The sequence below is a fragment of the Bos taurus genome, chromosome 20 (assembly GCF_002263795.3).
Source record: "Bos taurus isolate L1 Dominette 01449 registration number 42190680 breed Hereford chromosome 20, ARS-UCD2.0, whole genome shotgun sequence".
NCBI classification, from domain to species: Eukaryota; Metazoa; Chordata; class Mammalia; order Artiodactyla; family Bovidae; genus Bos; species Bos taurus.
This window is the reverse complement of record NC_037347.1, coordinates 12,356,774-12,383,628: the sequence shown is the minus strand read 5'-3', so window position 1 is coordinate 12,383,628 and position 26,855 is coordinate 12,356,774. Positions and strand designations below refer to the sequence as shown.

Genomic DNA, 26,855 nt, shown 5'->3' with positions numbered 1-26,855 from the left:
GTAGTATTCAAGCTGTCTCTTGAAGTGAGCTAAATAAAATTTGATCCTATTTTCTTTTGCAAAATCTTAGTTCCCTGACCAGGAATCAAACCCATGGCCCCCTGCAGTGAAAGCATGAAGTCCTAACCATTGGATCACCAGTGAATTCCCAATTCTATCCTATTTTTTAGAGGTATATTTTTGTTTTTCCCTTTCTCCATGGTAAGGCTTGCTCTGGTCCCTCTGGGGGATTTACTGAAAATGCTAGTCTGTTACATTCCTAGCAAGCCAGGTCTCTAGGTAGCCAGGTCTCACCAGACTGCGAGCGTGGACCATGGCTCCAAAATCGATGGCAGACTTGGCTCCATGACAGAGAGGGGCTTGAACACGAGCTGAGGGGCTCTGGATTACCTCTCTAGAAATGGGTCAGCCTTGTCACCCAGCCTCAGTATCAGTTTTCATGAATGGTCTGGCACAGGGAGGAATGGGTATTCCTCATTATAGATGGTGCAGAGCTGAGGCCCAGCGACATGGTTGCTCCTTCAAGCCTTTCTTTTGTCACTATGTCTGTCCCTTCGTCTTTAGTGTCACACCTTTAGCGGCTTCTTCCTCCGTGGACACGAACCCCCTCTTGTATCTGGCACACAAATTCATGTAAAAGGAGCCTTAGAATTACTATTTTTGGCAAATTTATTAAGGTGGCCCTAGTGGTAAAGAACCTGCCTGCCAGTGCAGGAGACATAGGAGATGTGGGTTTGATGCCTGGGTTGGGAAGATTCTCTGGTAGAGGGCATGGCAACCCACTCCAGTATTCTTGCTTGGAGAATCCCGTGGACAGAGGGGCCTAGCAGGCAAAGCATTGGGCACGACTGAAGCAACTTAGCACATTAATACATTGAGAACAGCAATTTTGTGTATTGGATGCCCGTTACTCATCATCTCAATAAAAAACCCAAATGACTCATTTTCTTCTCGGTGTGGTGGCAAAAAGCTACACTTCTGAATTGAGTCTTAGCAGTAGTCTTCCTGAATTATCACATTGCTTCACAGAGGTAAAGGGTTAGGGGAATGACCAGTGGGTTTAAATTATTTCCAGACCTGATTGCAAAGTGCTGTGAATGCTAAATAATAAATAACAGACTTGCACTGTCACAAAAATCTGATGAAACCTTGTAATGGTTTTCATTTAGTCTTGTTAGTTATAGTCTTAATTTAGTTATAATGTTCTGTACATTTACAGAAAAATAGGTTATGGTGTATTCTATGATTTGAGATGTTTGACAGATCTGCATTATTTTAATCCTGGGATCATCAATAAACATAAACTTTAATCTACCTCTGAAATTCCTTTGAGATAATATGAATTCCCTTCCCTGATGTTATTAGAGTTATCGTTCTTAAAAGCAAGTTGAATAACTCCCTTCTTCTTTTTTTTTGTAAAGCAGTCTTTCTATGTTCCTTTATTGTCAGGAGATAGGACTTCAAGGTACCTGGGATGGGATCCAGTGTTTCATGGTTTGGGCTCTGCTCTCTCTTCATGGCTGACCGTTTCCCCAGACGTTATCTCTATTTTAACCTTTCTGAAGTCCCTGTATTTTCCTGCATGTATTCTGACTTGTCCAACTTCATGGCTTTGCATAAGTGATTTGTTCACTTATCTTGCTTTACTTCCTGGAAAACTCCCAGCGGTCCTTTGAAACCTCTCAGGTATCACCCTCTCTCTGAAGACTTCCTTTATGCTGACCTCCATTCCTTGCTACTCATCTGACAGAGTAGCAGAATCTGTCTGTGTTCACATATTAACCGGCAATGTTGATCTGAATGCATTAACATGGTTTATTTATGGAATTGTATCCTGCTTTAAAATGGAATTCTGCTTGAACACAAGGACAGCGTCTTCACTATCCTTCCTTATAGCCTCTTCCGCAACCTTTTGACTCGTCACTGCTGTGCCTGCTCTGTGCTGTTGTGACCTACTGGGTCCTTTCTTCAACTGCCTCACACAATTCTTGCTTTCTGACATGGGGCTTTCCTGAGGCTGTTGTTTCCAGAGGCCAAGTTACCATTCTGCCCCGTGCACACGCTGGAAGTGGGAGTGAACTAAAACCCCTTGGGGCAATGATGGGAGCTGGAGGATAAATAATGCCCACGTCCCGTACTATTTAGGGAGACATCAGGGTCTCATCCGACTAGGCATTTCAAAGCGTCTCGGGCTCTGGAGCTGTAGTTGCCCGTTTGAGTGACTAGTTCAGTGAAGAGGCTTTGGATCAGCTCAACTTCCCTTCTTTCCCTGTTTAAATCTGCCCAGTCCTCTACTCCTGTTCCTTGGAATTACATCCCAGGGTAGATGATCTTGTCTCAGGCTCCGCTTTTGGGGAGAACCTAAACTAAGACAGAGCCCTCATGTAAAACCAGCTTCACTATGTTACACTTTTCTACATTGAGAGATGCTTGGAAACTATTTGCAAGTCTCAAAAAGTAACCCCTAAATAAAGATGGTACCGAATACAAGTAAGTAGGATAGCATCCACCACATAATAATGCTGCAAAGAGTGAAATGTTTTGTGAATTAGGCATTTTTATTCCATCAGTCAGGAGATGGACTCAGACAATTGCTCAGTTTTATAGAAAATAATTCTCCATAATTTTACAGCTGTGTCTTAAGTTGTAACTGAGTAGTGATGTTCTGATCATTGCTTTATAGATGGTGAGGCCCTGACACAGCAGCTTTCCCTGAGCAAGTGGTGAGGCCCGAGAAGACTCATGTCTTTCCCATAAAAGGTCAGTGCAAGGAGCCTGGGTGTGAAATCCTATATGTATACCAGTGGCTTGCTCTGATGTGCGTGACTGTGTGTGTGTGTGTGCACACATGTATGTATGTGTATTTGTTTCTTTTTTAAAATACACAAATGGGCTCCAATCTAATGATCTTAAATATTACAATCCTTGGATTACGTACAAAAAAATGACATGTTTTGAAAATGAAAAGTATTGGGCAGTGAAATTGACATCTAGAACCCTGTGCATTTCAAAGGTTTAAATCACAGGATTTTAGGATCTTTTACAGCTAGGAAAAAAAAAAAGTTACTAGGGCAGATGGTTAGTAACAGAACCCAGGCTAGAACCTAGGCCTGGGGAGCCGCCTTCTCATGGTCCTTCTGTTACATGACACTGCCTTCTCTTGATGTTCCTTCTTTTAAACCAGAGGTTGGCAGACTTTTTCTGTAAAGGTCCAGATAGTAAGTAATTTAGGTCTTGCAGGCCAATGGTTGCTGTCCCAGCTGCTCAATTTTTATGTGAGAGCAGCCGTAGAGGATACTGCTGTGAATGAGCATGGCTGGGTTCCAGAGCAGCTTTAGTTACAAACCCCAGTGGTAGGCCTGATTTGTCCCCTGTTTCACAGCATTGGTGTCATGGTAGTTTCTGCCTGATGGTCACCAAAAGGCTACTGAGTCCTAGAGAATTAAAGCCACCCCCAGCCTGTTGGTGAGCTGGGCGGTTGCATCAGCGCCCACACACGACTGGGCTTCCTTCCAGGTCAGGGTCTGCTCAGACTCTGAGCCAGCAGCTGAGAGAGTGAGCCTGGCACCCGCAATACTCTGGTTTCCAGAAGGAATCACAAATCCCCTTCCTGTGCAGATAAAGGAACAATTGTACCACGGGAGAACTTACTGGAAAGTAACGCAGGGTCACCAGGAAGGAAAAGGAATTCACTCCTTGGTCAGAGTCCTTCGTCTGGGTTGGGAGTCGCTCAGACTTGGAAAGGTCAGTGAGGATGCCTGTCTGATTTTGGCAGGCCTCCAGGGCTCTGCACTCACGGCATGAAGCACTGTGCTTGGCTGGTTTCTGTGCAGCTTCCTTTGGCTGCTCCAGTGACCCCGTCCTCTTCACAGTCAGGTATATAATTCCCCCCACTGTTTCACCCCCTCTCCTACACTTATCGTCTGCCAGTGCTAAGCTTTTCTTCCTGTTCATCAAAATCTCCAATAGACAAAGATGGTCTCCTCTCAGTTTCATCTTCCACAAAACTTGACAGCTTGACTTGTGAGTCCCAGGTCTGAGGACCTACAGGACCAATGTCTCTCCACAGAAGGTCAATGAAAGAAGCATGGATTAAACCCTATGCTTATGTCAGCAAACTGGATGACTATTTCAGTTCATGTGCATTAATATGTGTGCATGTGTTCACATGTGTGCCTGTGTGTACATATATGTATGCATATCTGAGTTTGACCTTTCAATCAGGAGCTCAGCTTCCCTTTGGGGCTCTCTGAGCAGGAAAGATCCTTTGGTAGCTTGGTAAGATCCTTTGGTAGCTCTTGGCTGGACTCATGAGTGGGTGTTCCCCAACCATCATTCTCAAGTCTTCACTCCTCTCTCGGTTTTCACCCTGTGAATTCATACAGCGGTCTTACAGGTGGGATGATGCTTCCAATGGATTTAATCATCTCATCCTGAAAAGAGTACATGTATCACTTATTTTGATGATCAACTGGTCAGAACTGCTGCTGGGCATAAGCTCCTAATGGATGTCTAAATCCCTGGGCCTAAAATGACTTAGGAAAACAAGGGGCATTATTAGTAGTTCTCCAAGTAGCACTCTAGCCCCTGGGGAAAGGGTCGCTGGTAGTTCTGTGAGAGGAGCAGAAATGGAGAGGAAGGAAGAAAGGAAAGAATAATTCATAAACAACCAATTCCTTTAGCACCTGGCTCTGGTTCCTACTGCTGTGAGAAGAATACCAATGGCTTCGATATTCCATTGTTTGTTTCTGGGAAGCATTTGCTTACTGTGCGGAGCGGCCTGGATCTCAGACTGGCAACAGGGCAAAGAATGTGGTCGATATAAATGGAAAACTCCAGGAAAAATGCTTTAAATCACATTAGTTTTTCCTTTATAACCCACTTTGAAATTCTTCTTACTAAATCTCTGGTTGATTTTTAGTTACACTCCTTTCCTCTGCAGAGTGCCATAGTCTTAAAGGTACAAGTTCTTCTGTTCTCCTCACATTATTGCTATTTTGTTAGTTTATTTAATGGCCTACTTTGTTTTGGTGAAATCTTTTTCATCCTTCGTAACAAATGCTGAGGAATGATTAATGAATACAAACGATAAAATAGCTCACAAAACAGAAGCGAGGAAAGGTGTGGGAAGAGATATGACTCTGGGAGGGTGACTGTGAAATGGCTCATCACCACAAGGTGGCGCTATTAAAACACCTCATTTTAAAGTCCGAAGAAGGTTGCAAATGAAGGAAAACACAGAGACTTTCACATAGAAAATGCTTAGTATCAAAGGAGCGAAGTGTGTATGTGATTATTTGTGTGTATATGTGTGTGTATTAAAGCTGTAGTCATTTGAGGAAGAGTAAATGTTATGGGGAGCAGTGATAGAATTGTGTTTGTTTTTTTGAGGGAAGTGTTTCACAGCTGAACTCTTGTAATTCAAATACTAAATATTTTTTATTAGATAGTCAATACATTTAATTCCAATCAGATCTTTCCTGGAAACTTCTGAAGTGTGGCACTGTAGACAGCAGAATGATGGGTTACGCTTCCCATTCCTTAATCCATTTTCATTCTACATGGAGAGCTTGCACACTAAAGGCATTTATTTGAAAACAGCTAGTGCCCCGTTAGGGACACATGAAGCCTGCAGGGCCTCACATGTTCTTGACTGCTTTGGGAACTTGGCGTGTGGAAAGTTGGTAAATGAAAACTTGGAAAATAATGCTTCACTTTAAAACATGTTGTCCGTTATGTGACTCCCTCGGTGCCAGGACCGTTGTCATTAAAAGTGAACGTTTTCGAGTTTGCATGTTCTGTGTATGCATGGAGTATCCATTTACTGATGGACAGAGAGATAAAAAGCTGATGTTTTTCAAGTTTGTACATTGCAGGTGGGGTATTGATATAATGGTACAGATAATCTTTCTTGAAGAAAGGCAGGAGTGGCCAGTGTTCCAATGTAAGTAAGTAGAAGCACCCAGAACTTTACACTGATGCTCCTTTATTTTGTCTCCATAGCAACCCTCTGAATCAGATGATGTTAATATCTTCATTCTCAAGGAGAGGCTCTAAGAAGTTAAATAACCTGTCAACAGTCACAAAGCGACTGTGTGGCAGAATCAAGAGGTAAGCCTGGAAATTATTCATGGGAGAACAGTGCAAGGATGTGAAAGGGAAAAAGGGTCTGCGTTGTCTTGCAATTTCTATTTAGATAAAACCTGGGAAAATGACATAGGTCTCTCTGAAACGAACAGACCTGTTCTGTTCTAATGCCTGCTTCCCATGCAAGCAGATGAGGGATGTATATATTGTAATATGTATACATTACATATATCGTAATACACACACATTGTTTCTGATTCTTTTATATACATTTTCATCAACTTCTATGTCAGCATCACTATAACATTTTCCACCATTCACAGAGCAGGAGGCCTGGAAAAATTGAATTTTTTCTATAACTGGGGAAAATAGTATAAGTTGATCATGGAAATTGTAGCTGTGGTATCTTCCAGATAATTCATACTACAGAGGCATTGACCTAACTGGAAATTCAATTCATCATATAGAAATCAACTGGTTCCTGCTTAGGGAAAACTATGTTAATGAGAATATAAAACTCCAAGGACAGTGATATATATCATGCTGGTGGAATGTTAGCCTGTAGAAATATTTTTTAAAAAAGCTTTTTATTATTTTGAAGTGTATGGAAGAACTTTATATCAATTATTAGACTTTATGGTTGAACTGTAGGGTAGTAATGTTTAGCCTTTATTTTGCAGAGGTGCCTTTGGGTCCATCCAGGAAGTTGTGTGAAGGGAAATGTTATGTGTGAAGGCACTGATGGTGTGTGTAGAGGGAGTGTAGCGAGAGATATGGGTTTTAGTCATTCACTTCCGTTTATTTTGAAGCAGCTGGGCTATTTCTGACATATACAGTGCTTTTGTATGTGTGGAATATTCGGTTTTGATGTCAAGTCCCATAATATATCAAGGATCTAAGAGGTTTATTTAGGACAGTTTTTCATGCATACTTAAAATATTCAGATATTTTGATGCTTTTTTAAAAATGAGAAAATATCCCCTGTGTCCTATGGCTGTCACGGTTGGATATGACATAATATTTGAGAAGAAAAGTCATTGTAGATTTTAAAGAGATGCATTGCAAAGGAATCAAGTTCCTAATTTTATACATATGAAAAGGAAAGAATCTCACTCTGTGATGACAAATCTTGAACCAGCTGGAGGCTAATTATCATAGACGTAAGAGCAGCTAAGAAGCCTTTTGATGGAAGCAGAAGCCCTGGGTTTATGTTGAAGTTTTTGACGTGTCCTCTGGTGCTCTGGAGCATTGACAGGAGTGCCATGGATTTCATTGTTTCTTTGCTCGTTTGCTCACAAGTATATGTTATGAAGGGCTCTCAAATGCCCACTGTAGCAATGCAAATCAGGAGGCTCAGATCCGCTGCCAGCCGCCAGCCTTCTTTGTTTATGAGAAAGGTGTGCTGTTTACATTCTAGCCGATCAGTTGGATTTTCAGGATAACATCTTTGGTAAAAAGGCCACCTGCTTGTTGTTGCAACTGCGCTGTTGCCTTTTGCCTGTTTTGCTAATGATTTGCTGCACTTGAAATATGGTGTGACTTGGTCTGGTTCCCAGCTCCTGCTGCTGCTGCTGCTAAGTCGCTTCAGTTGTGTCCGACTCTGTGCGACTCCATAGACGGCAGCCCACCAGGCCCCGCCGTCCCTGGGATTCTCCAGGCAAGAACACTGGAGTGGGTTGCCATTTCCTTCTCCAATGCATGAAAGTGAAGAGTGAAAGTGAAGTCGCTCAGTCGTGTCCAACTCTTCGCGACCCCTTGGACTGCAGCCTACCAGTCCATGGGATTTTCCAGGCAAGAGTACTGGAGTGGGGTGCCACTGCCTTCTCCTGAGACCACAGCAAACACAGGCAGGTACCTGCTTGACTCTCCAAGGCTGCAGACATTTCTTGGCCTGTGTTGTGCAGCACAGGCTGAACTCCCTAGGCCATCCCACACCCAGCCATTGGGCCCTCACCTGGAGGGCTTCAGGGAATCTTGGGAAAACTTTGTGGATTTGGGCTCAAGGTCAAGTGGTCTGTTTTAGACTTTAGGAAACTTAGCTTAAGGAATACTAAAAGGGCTCATAAAGGATGTTTGGAGGGTTGGCTTGCAGTTGGTTTGTTAATGCAACTTCAGAAGCATATCTTGTCTTGCTATTTGATCACTTAAACAACTATTTTCAACATGATATTTTCTTTTTTCTTAAAAAAAAGTTTGTCCCTGACAGTAAAGCATTGGCAAGAATGTAGTCTTCGGTGACTTCCTGGAATATGCCTCTTGCTTTTCTTTTATTACGATGTCCCATCTCTCCTCAGTGTGGAGAAACAACAGAGGAGAAAGGGAGATCTAGGATAAATGCGTTCCGCATCAGAAGTCAGACTGGGATATTTGGATTCCAAGTTCAGTACACTGTTTTAGCATGAATAGTCAACCAAGTATTTAATAGTTAATCAATGAAGACCTGAGATTGTGGCTTCATTTTTAAAGTTAATTAATTTATTTTCATTGGAGGATAATTACTTTACAATATTGTGGTGGTTTTGGCCATACATAGACATGAGTCAGCCACAGGTGCACATGTGTTCCCCCCATCCTGAACCCCTCCCCCCCCATCTTCCTCCCCATCCCATCCCTCCACATTGTCCCAGAGCACTGGCTTTGAGTGCCCTGCTTCATGCGTCGAACTTGTATTGGTCATCTAATTCTCATATGGTAATATACAATGCTGTTCTCTCAAGTCATCCCACCCTCGCCTTCTCCCACAGAGTCCAAAAGTCTGTTCTTTATATGTGTGTCTCTTTTGCTGTCTTGCATATAGGGTTGTCATTACCATCTTTCTAAATTCCATATACATGCATTAATATACTGTATTGGTGTTTCTCTTTCTGACTTACCTCACTCTGTATAATAGGCTCTAGTCTCATCCACCTCATTAGAACTGACTCAAATGTGTTCTTTTTAATAGCTGAGTAATACTCCATTGTGCATATGTACCACAACTTCCTTATCCATTCATCTGCCAATTGACATCTCGATTGCTTCCATGTCCTAGCTATTGTAAACAGTGCTGCAATGAACATTGGGATATCCGTGTCTATTTCAATTCTCGTTTCCTCAGTGTGTATGCCCAGCAGTGGGGTTGTTGGGTCATATGGCAGTTCTGGTTTCATTTTGGAGATTCATATACACCAAAAACTAGGGGGCAACGTCTGAGGGCACATTTATCACTAGCTTACTTATGCACAACCTCATTCCATAAAGGGAATGAAGTGTTGTGCAACAATGACATGTACAATAAATAATGGCAAATAGTAAACTGGAGGAGCTGAAAGATCTAGATGAGGACAAAAGACTGATGCAAACTGAACCGAAGGACTTCAAGTGTGCTACGTGAGGGCTCATCGGGTGTTACAGTCTGTTTTCCTCTGTGGCAGCAAGCCAAGCTGAATTCAAGTGTGAAAGGACCACAGACAGAAAAGAAGAAGCTTTCCCTAATAAAAATATCCTCTCTAAGTATTCATCACCACTCAGTTCACTGCACCCTAGAAAGTGAAACAATTTAATGGAGTTAATTTCCCTGGGTAGGAAACCAGCATTTATTGTTAGAGGATGGGGCACGGAGCAGGCAACTTTGTTGGTGAAAGGAGGTCAAGTTGGGAGGTTAGCGCCCTGAGGCTGAGACCAGAGTGGTAATGCAAGGATCTTGGCCCAGGGAGGGTGGCAGCCATGTGCGGATGGGGAGCTCTGATGACAGCTGTGACCTACACCACAGTTAGTTTTGTTTTTTTCCTAGTATTGGTCCTAGTGTAATAAATTACAAAATAAAAGGAGACAAAGGAGTGCTTGGTAGAGAAATATGCACACTTAGTCCTAAGGAAAGAAAGACAGCTGGCAAGGGACGCCCTCTTTCTACAGAGTAATTTGTTGGTCTTTAGTTATAACAGGGTCATTCTAATGAAGCCAAACCAAGGCATGTGGAAGCGAAGAATTTAGGTTAGCCTGATTTTATTTCACAGTCTTTTGCAAACTTTCATGGGTCATATTGTGATGCAAGGCATTTATGTCTGCAGATGACCTTAGGTGCCCTCTCTGGGTGGCCTTGGCAGTGAGTGATTCAGCCAGCCCCCGGGGGGCTCCCCTTGCCAGGGAGAGGGGCTGTAGGTCTGAGCTCAGCTTCTTACCTGAAGCATGGCCTTTCTCCTGAGTGGGGTGGCCTGCAGTCCTGTGTGGATCTCAGATCTCTGGATGCTGGGTGCTGGCTTGCCCTAACAATTCTAGTAGACAGCTGGCATCTAAAGCCGCCCCACCTCGCACCAGGAACCTGTCTGCTCTTCCTAACAGTGTCACCTTCTCCTGTGTGGCCTTATCAGAGGCAGAGAGGAAAGGGGCTCGGGGTCCTTGACTGGGATGTAAGCCACACTGCTTGTGTAGTAGGATGCCCTGGCCCCCTCTCCGTGGAGACAGAGGGTGACCCCACCTCCTCTTATGTTGTGAGTCTAACTGTGCAAGCCTCCACTTCCCTCAACAAAGTCCTTTCTTTAACTTATATTCTGTGACATTGCCCTTCCCTCTAAGGTCCTTACAGACAGATAGCCATCCATGAGATCCATGTTTAGGACAGTTGTTATGAAGGTAACGAGTGATAGTCCTTATATCCTAGGTTTAAATCAGGACTCAGAGGTCCTTCCAAAAACTTACAGCAAAATGGCATTTGCTTCATGATTGAATATCCTCTTGAGTGCAGGGTGAACTCTCAACCTGGAGCTAACCGGCTCTTCTTAGGCATCATTACAGCCTTAACGGTAAAATGCTTCCTCTATTTAAATTCTAATCTCAGCCCTGTTAATGTGCTGCTCTCTGTAGGGAAGTACTAAGCAGGCCATAAAATGAAGTGTTTATGATCAGATTTCATACTAACTCCTGAATGAAAGATGCTGAGCTCTATGGGTGGTCTCGTCAAAGCAGTCACCGTCACTAATGATTATTTATCCATCTCAGACTGGATGCTCTGCTCCACTGGCTGTGTGCTGAGTGGATCCTAGTGCTGGTAACAAATATGAGTTCTAATGTCATGGAAACAGCAAAGTCTTATATGAGTGGAAAGTCATCACTCAATTATTTTTCTTTTTATTGTTGTTAGAACATTAGTTAATTCAATTCTGTCCTCTGAATTGAACTTTAACTATGATTAGTTTTATGACTGTGAAAGACATTGCTTATGAATGAGGGAAGATAGGGACTGAGTTGGTTTTTCACAAGTCTTTAAGCTTTGTGCCTGAACATAGCAGAACTTATTGTTTTTGTCTTCATTTTTATTAGCATAGTTTATTGTGTAGATTCAAATAGGTCATGAGTCCATAATGTCCTGTAAACAGAACATCTGCTTAAAATCAAAGGCCCCATTATGTGTTTAGCTCACTTATAGATATTGAGCACTGTCTGTCTACCATTTTCAGTATTAACGAAGGATTTTATTAAGCTTTAGACAAAAATATTAAGTAAGATATAACACTGAGTGCTAGTTAAGTTGAAGAGCCATACAAAAACAGAATAATTCTAATAATAGACTGAGGATTATACATTATAGGAAGATTTGCTCTTTTTAGTTTTTTTTTTAATCCCTAGCTGCATTGAATTTTATTGATCATTAATTATAATCTTAAGTTCAAGACATGTGTGGTTCAATATTTTTAAATAAGATGAACATCCAGGAACCCACTGCCCATTCCCTGAACAAGGACATAACTGAAAATAACATCTGTTCATATGGTTACTCTTTATAGTAAAGTAGCCTGTATTGCCTTTATTGGTTGCTTTCATTATTATTATCATACTTATAATTTTCTTGAGCTAAGCAACACTTGCAGATACATTTTAGAACTCTATTGGCTATTCAGTTTTATACCCACAGACTATGTAAATTGCATGTCATAGAAGATTAAACTAATACAACCAAATCTGTACACTTTTGATCTGTCAAATGTTACCATGCTTGTCTGGGGGTCCTCTATTTTCAGTTTCAACCTCAACTTCATACTTAATGAGAGAATGGTACTCCTAGCAGGTGTCAACATCCCACGTTCCTAGGCTTCCTAACGGTTTAGTTCCCGTCTTTAGTTCATTCATTTGTTCATCCATTCATTTATCTGGAAAACGTTTCTCGAGAACTGAGAACTGAGCTTGCCTCTAGGGTTTCAGATGCCAAGGTGGGGAGACAGAGTTGCAAAGAGATCACTATACCAGGAAGTGATGCTTCTGACAGAAGCTCTGTTTGGTCAAGGGGCCGAGGGCTGTGCTGTCTGTCCTGGAAGGATTAGGGAATGCCCAAGCAGCTCATTTTTCATATGGAGAGGTTTCTGGATGAAGAGAAGTGGAGGTTTATGCAACAGTGCATGAAGTTACTCTAATGGAGAACAGGAGGGAGACTTGAAACAACATTTTAGGCGCCTCTCGACCCAGATAATCACGATGGTGTGATCACTGACCTAGAGCCAGACTTCCTGGAATGTGAAGTCAAGTGGGCCTTAGAAAGCATCACTACGAACAAAGCTAGTGGAGGTGATGGAGTTCCAGTTGAGCTAGTCCAAATCCTGAAAGATGATGCTGTTAAAGTGCTTCATTCAATATGCCAGCAAATTTGGAAAACTCAGCAGTGGCCAGAAGACTGGAAAAGGTCAGTTTTCGTTCCAATCCCAAAGAAAGGCAATGCCAAAGAATGCTCAAACTACCGCACAGTTGCACTCATCTCACATGCTAGTAAAGTAATACTCAAAATTCTCCAAGCCAGGCTTCAGCAATACGTGAACCATGAACTTCCTGATGCTCAAGCTGGTTTTAGAAAAGGCAGAGGAACCAGAGATCAAATTGCCAATATCTGCCGGATCATGGAAAAAGCAAGAGAGTTCCAGAAAAACATCTATTTCTGTTTATTGACTATGCCAAATCCTTTGACTGTTTGGATCACAATAAACTGTGGAAAATTCTGAAAGAGATGGGAATACCAGACCACCTGACCTGGCTCTTGAGAAATCTGTATGCAGGTCAGGAAGCAAAAGTTAGAACTGGACATGGAACAACAGACTGGTTCCAAATAGGAAAAGGAGTACGTCAAGGCTGTATATTATCACCCTGCTTATTTAACTTATATGCAGAGTACATCATGAGAAACCCTGGCCTGGGAGAAGCACAAGCTGGAATCAAGATTGCCAGGAGAAATATCAATAACCTCAGATATGCAGATGACACCACCCTTGTGGCAGAAAGTGAAGAGGAACTAAAAAGCCTCTTGATGAAAGTGAAAGTGGAGAGTGAAAAAGTTGGCTTAAAGCTCAACATTCAGAAAACAAAGATCATGGCATCTGGTCCCATCACTTCATGGGAAATAGATGTGGAAACAGTGGAAACAGTGTCAGACTTTATTTTTCTGGGCTCCAAAATCACTGCAGATGGTGACTGCAGCCATGAAATTAAAAGACGCTTACTCCTTGGAAGGAAAGTTATGACCAACCTAGATAGCGTATTCAAAAGCAGAGACATTACTTTGCCAACAAAGGTCCATCTAGTCAAGGCTATGGTTTTTCCTGTGGTCATGTATGGATGTGAGAGTTGGATTGTGAAGAAGGCTGAGCACCGAAGAATTGATGCTTTTGAACTGTGGTGTTGGAGAAGACTCTTGAGAGTCCCTTGGACTGCAAGGAGATCCAACCAGTCCATTCTGAAGGAGATCAGCCCTGGGATTTCTTTGGAGGGAATGATGCTAAAGCTGAAACTCCAGTACTCTGGCCACCTCATGCGAAGAGTTGACTCATTGGAAAAGACTCTGATGCTGGGAGGGATTGGGGGCAGAAGGAGAAGGGGACAACAGAGGATGAGATGGCTGGATGGCATCACTGACTCGATGGACGTGAGTTTGAGTGAACTCCGGGAGTTGGTGATGGACAGGGAGGCCTGGCGTGCTGCGATTCATGGGGTCGTGAAGAGTCGGACACAACTGAGCAACTGAACTGAACTGAACTGTTTCTCTGAAAGCCTGCAGGTCTTCAAGTTGTTTACACCTGCTCGTAGCCAGAGAAAGAAAAAGTATGAAATTGTGCTGAGACCCCATCCCTTGGCTAGGGTTTATTCTGTAGGATACTACTGGAGCTACATTTTGTGGGCAAATGGAAAGATATACTTCCACCTGTCTCAGAATGTGCAATGGGCAGATAGAAAGAGCAGCAAGCATATAATCATGACAAGTCTTTGTGGTTCTAACATCTTTACTAACCCCACTTTCTGTTGAAAGTGTATTGCAATGTCAGTAATATTACAATGCTGACCAGAAGTCATTGCCCTTCTATCTTTTACACACCACTCAATTCTGTGTCTTTTCTCAATGGAAATACAAAGTGCATTTGGAAGTCCCCCAGAATCAAACAGAATACAGCGTCTCTTGAGGTTTCTGCTTCATCTGCTTGTTAGAGATAATGGGAGGAGAGCTCAGTGAATAAAGATTAGGAAAGTATCGTTTGGGTGTACAGTCTACATAATGATGTCGTAGCAACAATCCTTTGTTTCTTACAGTAATCCAGTCAAAGGCTTATCATAATGTGATTCTATAGCCAGACCAGACAGCAGATTTCTGTGGACCTGAGTCTCTCAATTAGATTTCTGTGGCTTTGCCACAGGAAGCCATCAGAGGTTAAAGACTTAATTTTTCTCAATGGTGTGTCCTGAAGAAAAATGATCAGTACGCAGTTTTCCAAACTGCCTCTCTGTCTGGTAACATTTTATTTTCTCTGCTTTCTCCTATCATTGTCATTATGGTTCTTCATTGTTACAATCTTGATGAATGGGGGCGGGGGGTGGCTGTTGTCTTTGTTCTCACGTTCTAGAATTATCCTCTGGTTAGGAGCATCTTCCCTGGGTGCCAGAGAGCCACAGTTCATCTGGACTGGCCCGGAATCTGTGAAGAGCCCTCTGTGGTGGTTACCCAGGTTGGGTTCACAAATTACACTTCTTCTTCCCCCTCAGAAACATTAGTCTTAAAGCCATCCCCATCTCATGGTAAAGAAAGCTATTCAGAAGTTTTATTTAAACTTTCTCTTAGCCGATGGGCTGCTTTCATGGAATATACTGAAAATTATTTTCAGATTTCAAAGAGACTACCCAGTACTTAGTGGGCAAAGGTAAGACTCAGCAAGGCAGTGAGTGATGAGGAGCAGGGCACGTCAGACTGACACTCTAAAGAGTTTAAAGTGCTCTTTTCATGCTGAAGCTTTCTATTCTCAGGAGTATTAGAATAACGTTGTCTTATTTGACTTCTTTCAACTCCATGGTGGCCTCAGAAGGTGGAGATTTTGATATCCTGTAGTTGCCAATCCTTACCTTCAGGATCTGTGCCCTGGGAACAGACCATGATTTATAATGATGCCTGTAGAAAGAGGCAGGGAGACCTAGAAACCCAAGAACTAGGGTTCCATTTCTGCATCCTCCTTTGATTTTTAAAGTGAATGGGATTGGCTTTTTAAATTCATTTCACTTATAACAGTTTTTCATTTAATAAAAGTATGGCAACTTGTGTTTCCCTCTGACACCTTCTGGGACAAGGTGGGAAAAGGTGAAGAGAGTCCCTGTTCATCACCCCACACATGGTGGGGGTGATTATCCCTTCCCTTCCCTTTGAAGACACATATTCACAGAACAAAAGCACTGAAAATCTTTTTTGAGTTATGATTGAATTAATAAATGCTTTAGCAAGCTTTACTGAGTTTCTTACAAATTCTCATTTACTCCTCATTACAGCCCTACAACGTGGATAATGTTTTCATCATTCTGTTTTACAGACAAGAACACAGAGGCACAGAAAGGCTAAATAATTTGCCTGAGGTTTCACAGCTAGTAAGATGTGAAAAAATACTCAAAGTCTCAGAATATTGCTTTCTTTAGGGCCTTTGGGGCCTTTGTTCCATGCGGAATAGGGATTGAAACTCAGTAGTGTGCTCCAAAGTGCGTGTTTTGAGTCCCTGGGCTTCACTTGCACTCCTGTCTGATGCTGGCTGGCTCTTCTCTTGGGAAAACATATGCTGCATATGTTTTCCCAATATATGCTTCAGCAGCCTATCCCCCAAACAGCAGAAACCAAAATACAGAACAACAGGCTCATACAATCTCTTTGTAATAGCAGATGATATGTAATTTTGGTCCACTACTTTCCAGGTAGTATTTGCAGGTAAAGTGAGCCCTAATCCTAAGTAGGGCCCTCATGATTCGGAAGGTGCCAGAAACTGAGATTATTGGCATTTTTGCTGACCCTTTCTAAGTTAGAAAACTTGTATCCATGGGCTTAATCCCTCAAAATATAAATGAAAGAGAAACAAAATGAAGTGACTTCTCAATTGTAAACTCCAAAGGAAAGTATAGAAAAATCAATGATGGTGTTTAGATAGTCAAGGTCAAAGAATTCATTTCCTTTTTCAGAATGAACCACTTTTACTGTGTCAGACTTTATAGCCTTGTATAATTTATGTACTCCCTTGATGTTGGAGGCATTTGGAAACTTAGTGAACTTGCTCTAGGAAATCATAATCACCAATTTTTTGAATTTTGGGTCCTCCATTGGGGATTATGTTTAATGCTCCTTTTATAATTTCAGTGTACTATGTGACATCTTACTAATGAGTATTTTCCTCTTATGTGGCATTAAGATTAGAGACCCATACTATGTTAATTTGTAGCAAAATAAAAGTTTTTGTTGACTTGTTCAATTGTCCTTGTCTTTAATTCCATGTTCCAATTTAAGGCAGGGAATAATTTGCTGAACAGTCTATTCCTTCTGAATCTCAGAGAACTAGTTGGAACAAAGACCTATCCCAGATGGTAGCATTCGCTTTCTTTCTTTCTTTCTTTTTTTTTTTACCCAATTTTAAAGTCTTGTTTAATATTGAGGCTCTCTAAGCACTAAATTCCATAGCTCCCCAGCTGTAATGTAGATAAAGAAACTAGTTGGTGAGTGGAAGTAGCTCAGGAATGGGCAAAGAACTAACATATCTTGAGTTTTGTGTACCGGGAATTGTGCTAATGCTTTATACATTTTTTCATTTAATTCTCAAACCAAACGTATCAGGCAGTAACTAATCACTCCATTTTTATAACTAAAGAAAGCAATATTCTAAGACTATTTTTCCCAAGGGCTCAAATTAGCTAAGGACTGAGACTGAGAATCAAACATAGGTCTATCTGATTATGAAATGCATGTTGCTTGCACCAAACTGTTCACCATGATTCACAAGGCCTTAGGTTGTTCATTTATTCATTCAGTTCACACATTTTTACTGAGCGCCTGCTCTGTGCCAGGAATTCATCTAGTCCTTAGAGATGCAGTAGTGGTTAAGATAGGAATTATGACTCTTCTGAAACTTTGCCTTTAAGGTGGGAATGTGGCCAGACAAATTGAGGGGAGAAGATACACACTACACAAATAAATAAATCAACATTTCACAGTAAATTGGTTTAGAAAAATAAAACTGGAGGATGCGATAAGAGAGTGATGGGGTCTACTTTAAATTGAATGGACAGGGAGGACCTTGTTGAGCGTGACACTTAATGTGAGCTTCAGATGGTCAGCAGGAATGGTCCTCTAGAAGAAGAGCTCCCAGGCAGAGGAAGAGCTTGCAGAAAGGCCCTGAGGAGGAGATGGTGACGTGGGAAGCTGAAAGAAGGCAAGGATGGTAGAGAGTGCTGAGAAAGGAGAACAGGTAGGAAGTGCGGTTGGAAAGGGACGTGGGGCCCAAATCCCATAGACCTTGTGGGCCCCAGTAAGGTACTTAGATTAAAGATGCCTGGGCCGGAGTGGGGTGGGGGGAGTGAGTTTAAGCAGGGATGTGATATGATTTGTTCATTTGTGGGATACAAAGAATGAATTAAAACAGGAACTGTGGGGGGCCAGTGACAAAATTATAATAACAATAGCCCAGGCGAAGTTTGCTGGTGCCTTGACCAGTGGTGGTGGAGATGGGGAGAAGTGGACTGTTCAGGGATGCATCCTGGAGACAGAGTCTTTGGAACTAGCTGATGCCTTTATATACTAAGTTCAGTTACAAATAAAATAGGTGACTTAAAAAAAACTCAGGTATCATTATCACATAAAATTATATTATTTTCAGATGTACAACATGATGATTTGAAATGATCACCACAGTAAATCTAGTTAATATCCGTCTCTACCACACATAGTGACAAGCGTCTTTTTTCTTGTGATAAGAACTTTTAAGATCTACTTTTAGTAAATTTCAAATATACAATACAGTATTATTAACTACAGTCACCACACTGTACATTATATCCCCCAAATTGTTTATTTTGTGGCTATAAGTTTGTATTTTTTCACCACCTTCACTGAAATGAATGACTTTTAAATGACAATTAGTATTTTTTGGCATCAATTTTACCCTTAAAAGAATGGGAATGGCTTGGAGTTCAGTTGTATAAGTCTAAGTTTCACAATAGCCAATTGTTAAATGTAATTGGGAGAAGATTCCATTCATATAATAGGATACGTTATAATATATGAAGAAAATAAATGCATTATTAAGAAAACCTGAATTAAATAGACATGTGTTGCTTGTTCCAGGAAGGAACAGTTTAATCAAATTGTAAGGCTTCAGTTCTTTCCAATTATTCTAGTGATATAACACAGTTCTAACCATAATCCCCCATTTTTCTGAAACTGAAGGGATGCCTTTTAAATGCATTTGAATGAATAAACAGTTGGTAATAATGAAGGGAAAATTGCCCTCTGAGACACTGATGTGGCTTATAAAGCTGTAATGACTAGAACAGATAATAATGGCATAGGAATCAGAAGAAAAAAAAATCTATGGAGTAGAACAATAATTCTAGACATAAATATATAAAGTTTTGGTATACAATAAAAAATTACAAATGAGGTATGATTTTATAGATCATTTAGTAAATGGTGTTTAGACATTTGGTTTAAAAATTATAAGAAATAAGCTATATTTTATACCAAGAAATGCTAGATATTAAATATTTAAATGTGAAAAAATCCTTTGAAAGTACAATAAGGAAATTTAAGTTTTTTAAATAATCTTGAAGGAGGGGGAGGTTCTTTGTAAGGATGATGTCAATGACAGAAACCAAAAAAGAAAAGAAAAATTGTGAACATTTTTTATTAAAAAACCAAGAAAATTAATAACAAATGAAAAAATTGGGAAAATATATTTGACACATTATTTTGGCAAGTGATTACTATCTAGTGAGCTGTGAAGTAAAGATTAGCTATTCACATAAGTAGAGATTTCACAAAAGGACTAATACAAATACCAAAAATGAAGAGTGTTCCATCGGCAGAACTAATTACGGAAGAACAACTAAAACATCAGTGAGATCTCTCCATGGGATTCTCCGGGCAAGGGTACTGGAGTGGGTTGCCATTTCCTTCTCCAGGGGATCTTCCTGACCCAGGGATCGAACCCAGGTCTCCCGCATTCCAGGCAGATGCTTTAACCTCTGAGCCACCAGGGAAGCTTTTAAATTGGCAAAGACGATAAAATACCCAATGCTGGTAATGGTGGGGGGAGAGGATGATTTAATACATTTTTGACAGGAATGAAAATTCATACATTTCCCAAGGCAGTTTGGCAATATGTAAAAACTGTATATCTTGCTTCTAAGAATTTATCTCAGAGGTCTAAAGATGTGTGAAGGAGTCATCTATTAGATTATTTATCACAGCATTCTGTATAAGAACCAAAATGTCCAAAAGGAAGATTTATTACATACATTATGGTGTAGGGATAACAATGGAAAACAGTCATTAAATATGATAGGGTAGAAGTATATTTATTGATGTAAAAAGACCTCCACAATATATTTCAAATGTAAAACACAAAGCTTTTACAGCAGTATGTTAAGTATGATCTCTGTTTCATTTTTTTTTTTAAATTGGGGATGTATGTACAAAGTTTGTTTATCAAGTTGTCTCTGAGTGTGGTGAAAATTGTTTTTGCTCTCCTTTTTACATATCTAATTTAAAAACATTTCCATCATGAAAGTATTTTAAAGTATTGTAGCCAAGATCATGTTCTCTGAGTTCAACTGAACCTGTGCATATCCACTAAGTGTCCATTGATACTGGTTACCTAATTAAATCTCAGGCTTCCTCTTATAAAATGTACATCATAATAATACCAAGCTGAAAGATGGTTGTGTTAAAGTAATGCATTGAAAAGTGCATACCATATTTTTGTCAGAGTTAACGCACTTTACTTTTTACAATTGGTATTTTATCAATAATGAAAACTGCTCTTTCAAAATAGAAAGGATTGATTCTACAATTCAATGAGAATTGAAAAAAATAAGCATCAGCTCCTCTTCTTGGAGGGTCAAAACCAGTAAATTTTCTTTCTTATTTTTCACCTGTCCCTGACACGGTCTCTGGATTGTGCGAGGCAGGTTGCCACCAGTCAGGGCAAGGCAGTCAGCGCTCCTTGCCAAAATTATAAAACCACCTGGCCATTACTGTTTCTGGGTGCGATCTCTGAGGGTTCCACGTGCTCTTCAGTTTCAGTTGGTCAGCTGTGAAAGTACTTGATTTTGGAGGAGAAAAATAGACTAAGAATAGCACATGAAAACACCACTAAGTAGTCTTAATGTTTCCCTAAATGATGGGCAAACAAGATAGAGCATATTCAAGCAACAGAGAGCGCCTTGAAAAGTCTGGTTTGGTGCAAAGAGTTTGTGGTACAAGCACAGCGCATGTAATTCCTTCTGAAGCATGCTAGGAAGAGGGCGGGCGCCAGTCTGGGGATTGTTTGTCATGAGAGGAAAGGTGTTTTTGTTCAGACCTGTGGTCATGGCATGCATGTTTCAAGAAATAATATTTTCTAAAGTGGAGCCTTTTCGGCTTTTGCTCGGCTTCACATACAGTCACATGGGGCTTAAGATGCGGAGGGAGGGTCGGTGATGCCTCAGGTGAGTTGTCTGTCGTTGTGCTTTTGATTGCTCACTCTCCTTTTCTTCTCTTGCTCACTTTCTTCTTTCTTCTTATCTGTGAAACACATTCATCCACTGCTATCAGTTTTTCGTCGAGGAATGGTGGATATCCCAGTTCTAAGGGGTGCTTCATCCACGCTCTTTAAACATTTTTGATGTATTTAAACATACTCGTCCATCTGAAGACTGCAGGCAGGACAGTAGTGAGTTACGGTCTCTCTTTACCCAGTTAAGGAATATCACCAGCATTTTTAAAGGGACTTTCCATCTAGTCCTTTATGCTGGAAGTTAAGAAAGTGGATCAATCCCAGGAACTGGCCAGTGCAGGGTTGTTTTTTTTTTTTTTTTTTTCCATTAGGCATTCATTTGAGTCACAAAAGAAGAGCTGGATTCAATAAGATATATGCAGAATGACAAGTGGCTTATTTAACTTAATATGGAAAAATATAAAATAATGGGAACTAGGTCAAAAATGGCAAAAAGGATTAGAGCTTAAATAGAGACAGGCTTCCAGACAGTGAAGGGAAGAGGATCTGGCAGTAATAGTGTCTATAAAGGCCAGCCCATCAGCTTCATGTCTGGCAGTAATTAGGAGGCTAAGGAACACCGCATGAATCTGCTGAGGACAGGATGGAAGGACAAAGGGTTCTTGGGCTCTGTGGAGCGGCATGACTTTCCAGAGGAAGAGGAGAGCTTGCAGGAGACAGTCCCCCAAGGTCAGAGGAAACAGCAGGGGCACCTCCTCTTTGGCTCTTTGTGGGTGGTCGGTTGCTCCACGCATGACAGCAGACAGCGTAGTGGGCGGAGGGAGTGGTGAGCGGTGCATGAGGTTTCCTCCATGACCTGTTGGGATTCAGACATCCCAGCCATGATTCTACAGTATGCCCCCTGTGGGCCTCGTGGCCCACCTCTCACTGCTGATTTCCACCCGTCTCCTTAAAACTAGACTCCAAGAAGGAGTCAGCTATTTAGTAGGGTCTTTCTTAGTTACGACACCTCCAGCTTCCTTAACATCTTGCTACTGAATCTTTCTCCCCGCCATCCTCCTGCCTCCCAGGGATGCCAAACACACACAGACATGACAGCCTTCTGGACTTCAGCACTGAGCTCTCTGAGACTTGCCAGTCTGTTCCGTTATTTAACCAGGACACATACCAGCTGGGTTTAAGAGTGCAGCTGGATGCCTTTCAAGGCTCATCTGAGCCTCAGCTGTGGTGTATTTTTGTGTGTGTTTGTCTACGTCAGGGATGCCAGTTCATGCTGGGAAGCTGAGCAGGGATCCTTTTTCTTGCATTTACTCTGCAGAACACCATGTGCAAGGTGGTGTCCAGTCATCACTCCAAGATGGTTAGGATTGCTACCAACAGCAGGGGAATGAACTGTGCAAGAAGAACCATAGGCTCAGGTAGACACGGAGAGCTCTGGGATTGGAATTAAAATGTGGCTCTCTTCTCCAGATTGGGACAAACACACTGTCCTAGGAAGAGAGGGAAAGGCACAGTCCACATGGGGCCTTTGTTGAGTCAGTCCTCAGCAGGGGTGTGGGAGGACCTGAGGCATCTAGGGACATAAGAAGAGCTATCAAACAGCTGAGCTTAGCAAGATCCATACTAAGGGAGGGAAATTAACTCTTGTGGGTCACCTGAGATGCCTATAGTGTCTGCTACCAGGGAGAACTTAGCATTGGTCTACATGTGTCTTATTTTTAGGACAATCAAGTTTACATGGCAGTCCTAGTGACTTCGCATGACTGTTCGATACCCAGTTGTAGAACAATGGATATTGTAATTTGGATATTTCTTTCATGTTTGCCTTTAGGATACTTCCTAGCAATCAAGATATATGAGGATGCTGTGAAAGTGCTGCACTCAATATGCCAGCAAATTTGGAAAACTCAGCAGTGGCCACAGGACTGGAAAAGGGCAGTTTTCATTCTAATCCCACAGAAAGGCAATGCCAAAGAATGCTCAAACTGCTGCACAATTGCACTCATCTCACATACTAGTAAAGTAATGCTTAAAATTCTCCAAGCCAGGCTTCAGCAGTACATGAACCGTGAACTCCCAGATGTTCAAGCTGGTTTTAGAAAAGGCAGAGGAACCAGAGACCAAATTGCCAACATCCGCTGGATCATTGAAAAAGCAAGAGAGTTCCAGAAAAACATCTATTTCTGCTTTAATGACTGTGCCAGAGCCTTTGACTGTGTGGATCACAATAAACTGTGGAAAATTCTGAAAGAGATGGGAATATCAGACCACCTGACCTGGTTCTTGAGAAATCTGTATGCAGGTCAGGAAGCAACAGTTAGAACTGGACATGGAACAACAGACTGGTTCCAAATAGGAAAAGGAGTATGTCAAGGCTGTATATTGTCACCCTGCTTATTTAACTTATATGCAGAGTACATCATGAGAAACCCTGGCCTGGGAGAAGCACAAGCTGGAATCAAGATTGCCGGGAGAAATATCAATAACCTCAGATATGCAGATGACACCACCCTCATGGCAGAAAGTGAAGAGGAACTAAAAAGCCTCTAGATGAAGGTGAAAGAGGAGAGTGAAAAAGTTGGCTTAAAGCTCAACATTCAGAAAACGAAGATCATGGCATCCGGTCCCATCACTTCATGGGAAATAGAGGGGGAAACAGTGGAAACAGTGTCAGACTTTATTTTTTTGGCTCCAAAATCACTGCAGATGGTGACTGCAGTCATGAAATTAAAAGACTCTTACTCCTTGGAAGGATAGTTATGACCAACCTAGATAGCATATTCAAAAGCAGAGACATTACTTTGCCAACAAAGGTCCATCTAGTCAAGACTATGATTTTTCCAGTGGTCATGTATGAATGTGAGAGTTGGACTGTGAAGAAAGCTGAGTGCCAAAGAATTGATGCTTTTGAACTGTGTTGGAGAAGACTCTTGAGAGTCCCTTGGACTGCAAGGAGATCCAACCAGTCCATTCTGAAGGAGATCAGCCCTAGGATTTCTTTGGAGGGAATGATGCTGAAGCTGAAACTCCAGTACTCTGGCCACCTCATGTGAAGAGTTGACTCATTGGAAAAGACTCTGATGCTGGGAGGGATTGGGGGCAGGAGGAGAAGCGGGTGACAGAGGATGAGATGGCTGGATGGCCTCACTGACTCAATGGACGTGAGTCTGAGTGAACTCTGGGAGTTGGTGATGGACAGGGAGGCCTGGCGTGCTGTGATTCATGGGGTCGAAAAGAGTCGGACATGACTGAGCGACTGTACTGACTGACTGACTGAATCATCCCTTAGAAAACTAAAGTGAATTCACTCAGTCAGAAATAAGCTTTGCTTTGGGCATGGAGAAGTGTAGCCATCAACAAAAGAGATATAAATTTTTGCCCTCAATGCTCATGCAGCCTTGTGGGTGATCAGGGAAAACACAAAATAAGGTATTCCATATGGGGAATAGATATAGTCAAAGCTATGGTTTTTCTAGCAGTCACGTATGGATGTGAGAGTTGGACCATAAATAAAGCTGAGCGTGGAAGAATTGATGCTTTTGAACTGTGGTGTTGGAGAAAACTCTTGAGAGTCCCTTGGACAGCAAGGAGATTAAACCAATCAATCCTAAAGGAAATCAGTCCTGAATATTCATTGGAAAGACTGATGTTGAAGCTGAAACTCCAATACTTTGGCCACCTGATGCGAAGAACTGACTCATTAGAAAAGACCCTGATGCTGGGAAAGATTGAAGGCACAAGGAGAAGGGGACGACAGAGGATGAGATGGTTGGATGGCATCACCAACTCAACAGACAGGAGTCTGAGCAAGCTCCAGGAGTTGATGATGGGCAGGGAAGCCTGGCGTGCTGCAGTCCATGGGGTCACAAAAAGGCAGACATGACTGAGCATCTGAACTGAACTGGATATAGGGTATGATAGATGGTGATAAGTACTATGTAAAAATAAGACAAGAAGGACATGGGTAATATTAGGGAAAGGACTGAATTTGACATCTTGAAATATCCAAACATCTAATAATACGCAAGCATAATTTTGGATATCTGGGTGATTATTGTCTGTTATAGATACTCCATTTATATGAATAATATCCTTAGGTTTGTATAGTACAGTATAATTTTCAAAGTATTTTCATATCCACAGACTGGCCCTTTGCCAATTTCACATAGATAAACAATTTGCTCTGGTCAGGCAAAGATTTGAAGTGTATTAAATTTGGACTTTACATTTAGGTAACTTAGTGGGGAAATCAGAGAAGGCAATGGCACCCCACTCCAGTCCTCTTGCCTGGAAAATCCCATGGACAGAGGAGCCTGGTAGGCTGCAGTCCATGGGGTCACTAGGAGTCAGACACAACTGAGCGACTTCACTTTGACTTTTCACTTTCATGCATTGGAGAAGGAAATGCAACCCACTCCAGTGTTCTTGCCTGGAGAATCCCAGGGATGGGGGAGCCTGGCGGGCTGCCATCTATGGGGTCGCACAGAGTTGGACACGACTGAAGCGACTTAGCAGCAGTAGCAGTGGGGAAATGCCCTTTTACATCTTTGAATGTCTTGCAGTGAACTGCATCAATCATTCCTTCATGAAACAGAAGAGTGAGACATCTCTCGAGTGGGCTGGTGGACTCTTGAGAAGGCCTGGAATGAGGAGGAGTCATGGAACACAGGAGCATATCAGTGGTCTGTCACACTGCCTTGGCAGTGTGGGACTTTAGTCCCACAAATCTGTGGGATGATAGTCCCACAAATCCTCCTCTGTCATGTACGTGGAGCATGTACGTGACTGAGAACCCTTGCAGACCATCCCTGTTGGTATGTAGGGACACTCCATGACCACTGTCATGGGAAGGCCCTAGCATCTCATCTCCTACTTGGTGTTCAGTCCTCCTTGTGGGTCCTGCTTTCCCATCAGTACCGTTTGGTCTAAATGAAGCTCATCCTCCCTTGCCTGCCCCTTCTAATCTGGCTTCTCCTCTTGAGTCTTAAGTCTTTGTAGATTCCTCAGCTCTCCTTTCCATCCCCCAGCACACTTAGAAATCTGCCCTTTCTTCCTGTCCTTTTTTCCAGTCGCCTCTGGGCCAGTTCAGGACTTTTAAACTGAACAAACGTCTAAAGAATGGCAGTGACCCTCTCTCTCTGATCACTTCCACTTCCATTTCAACATTCTCCTCCTTTCCAGCCTCTCATTGTTTGTGAGCACCAACTTCATGCTCTAACAAGACCAATGTGAAAATTCCTTGCAGGTCCTGGTCTCCATGGACTTGGCTCATCTCCCCTCCCACCAGTCTCCAGTGAGAAAAACCAGTCCCCCTTCTCTTGCCCTTTCTAAATCTGAGTCATCCATCAAGCTCTTGCTCAAAGGCAGCCTCTTCAAAGGTAGGGTTACCAGATAAAATACAGGACGCCCAGTTCAACATGCATTTCAGGTGAATGGATATTTGTTTACTATAAGTAATTTCGCAAATGTTGCATAAGAACTACTTACAAAAAAAAAAAAATCATCACTTACCTAAAAGTCAAATTTCACTGGGCATCCTGTATTTTAATTTGCTGATTATGGCAGCTCTACTCCGAGAAGTCTTCTCTGGGCACTCTGACTTCTGTACTTCCCAGAGCTCTGTGTTTGTGGAAAAGGCTTATAGCATTCATTCACAACCTTGAATCTTGAGGGTAGAGTGTAAGTAGTAAGTTAAAAACTAGCAGTGTTTATATTCTGTATTTCAGTGACTACTGAAAACCTACTATGTTCCAGAAAGTGTGGGAGGCAATGTGGATTGAAACATAAAAATAGTTCTGTCCTCAAAGG

General features: G+C 41.8%; 1 long non-coding RNA gene across 1 annotated transcript; it reads right to left on the bottom strand.

The window, feature by feature from the left end:
• Positions 1-19,219: 19,219 nt before the first annotated feature.
• LOC104975219 (uncharacterized) lies at positions 19,220-26,825 on the bottom strand. The gene is made up of 2 exons (XR_009491924.1): positions 26,559-26,825; positions 19,220-25,687 (listed from the first exon to the last, which is right to left on the bottom strand). It is a non-coding gene; the product is annotated as an uncharacterized lncRNA (long non-coding RNA).
• Positions 26,826-26,855: the final 30 nt, after the last annotated feature.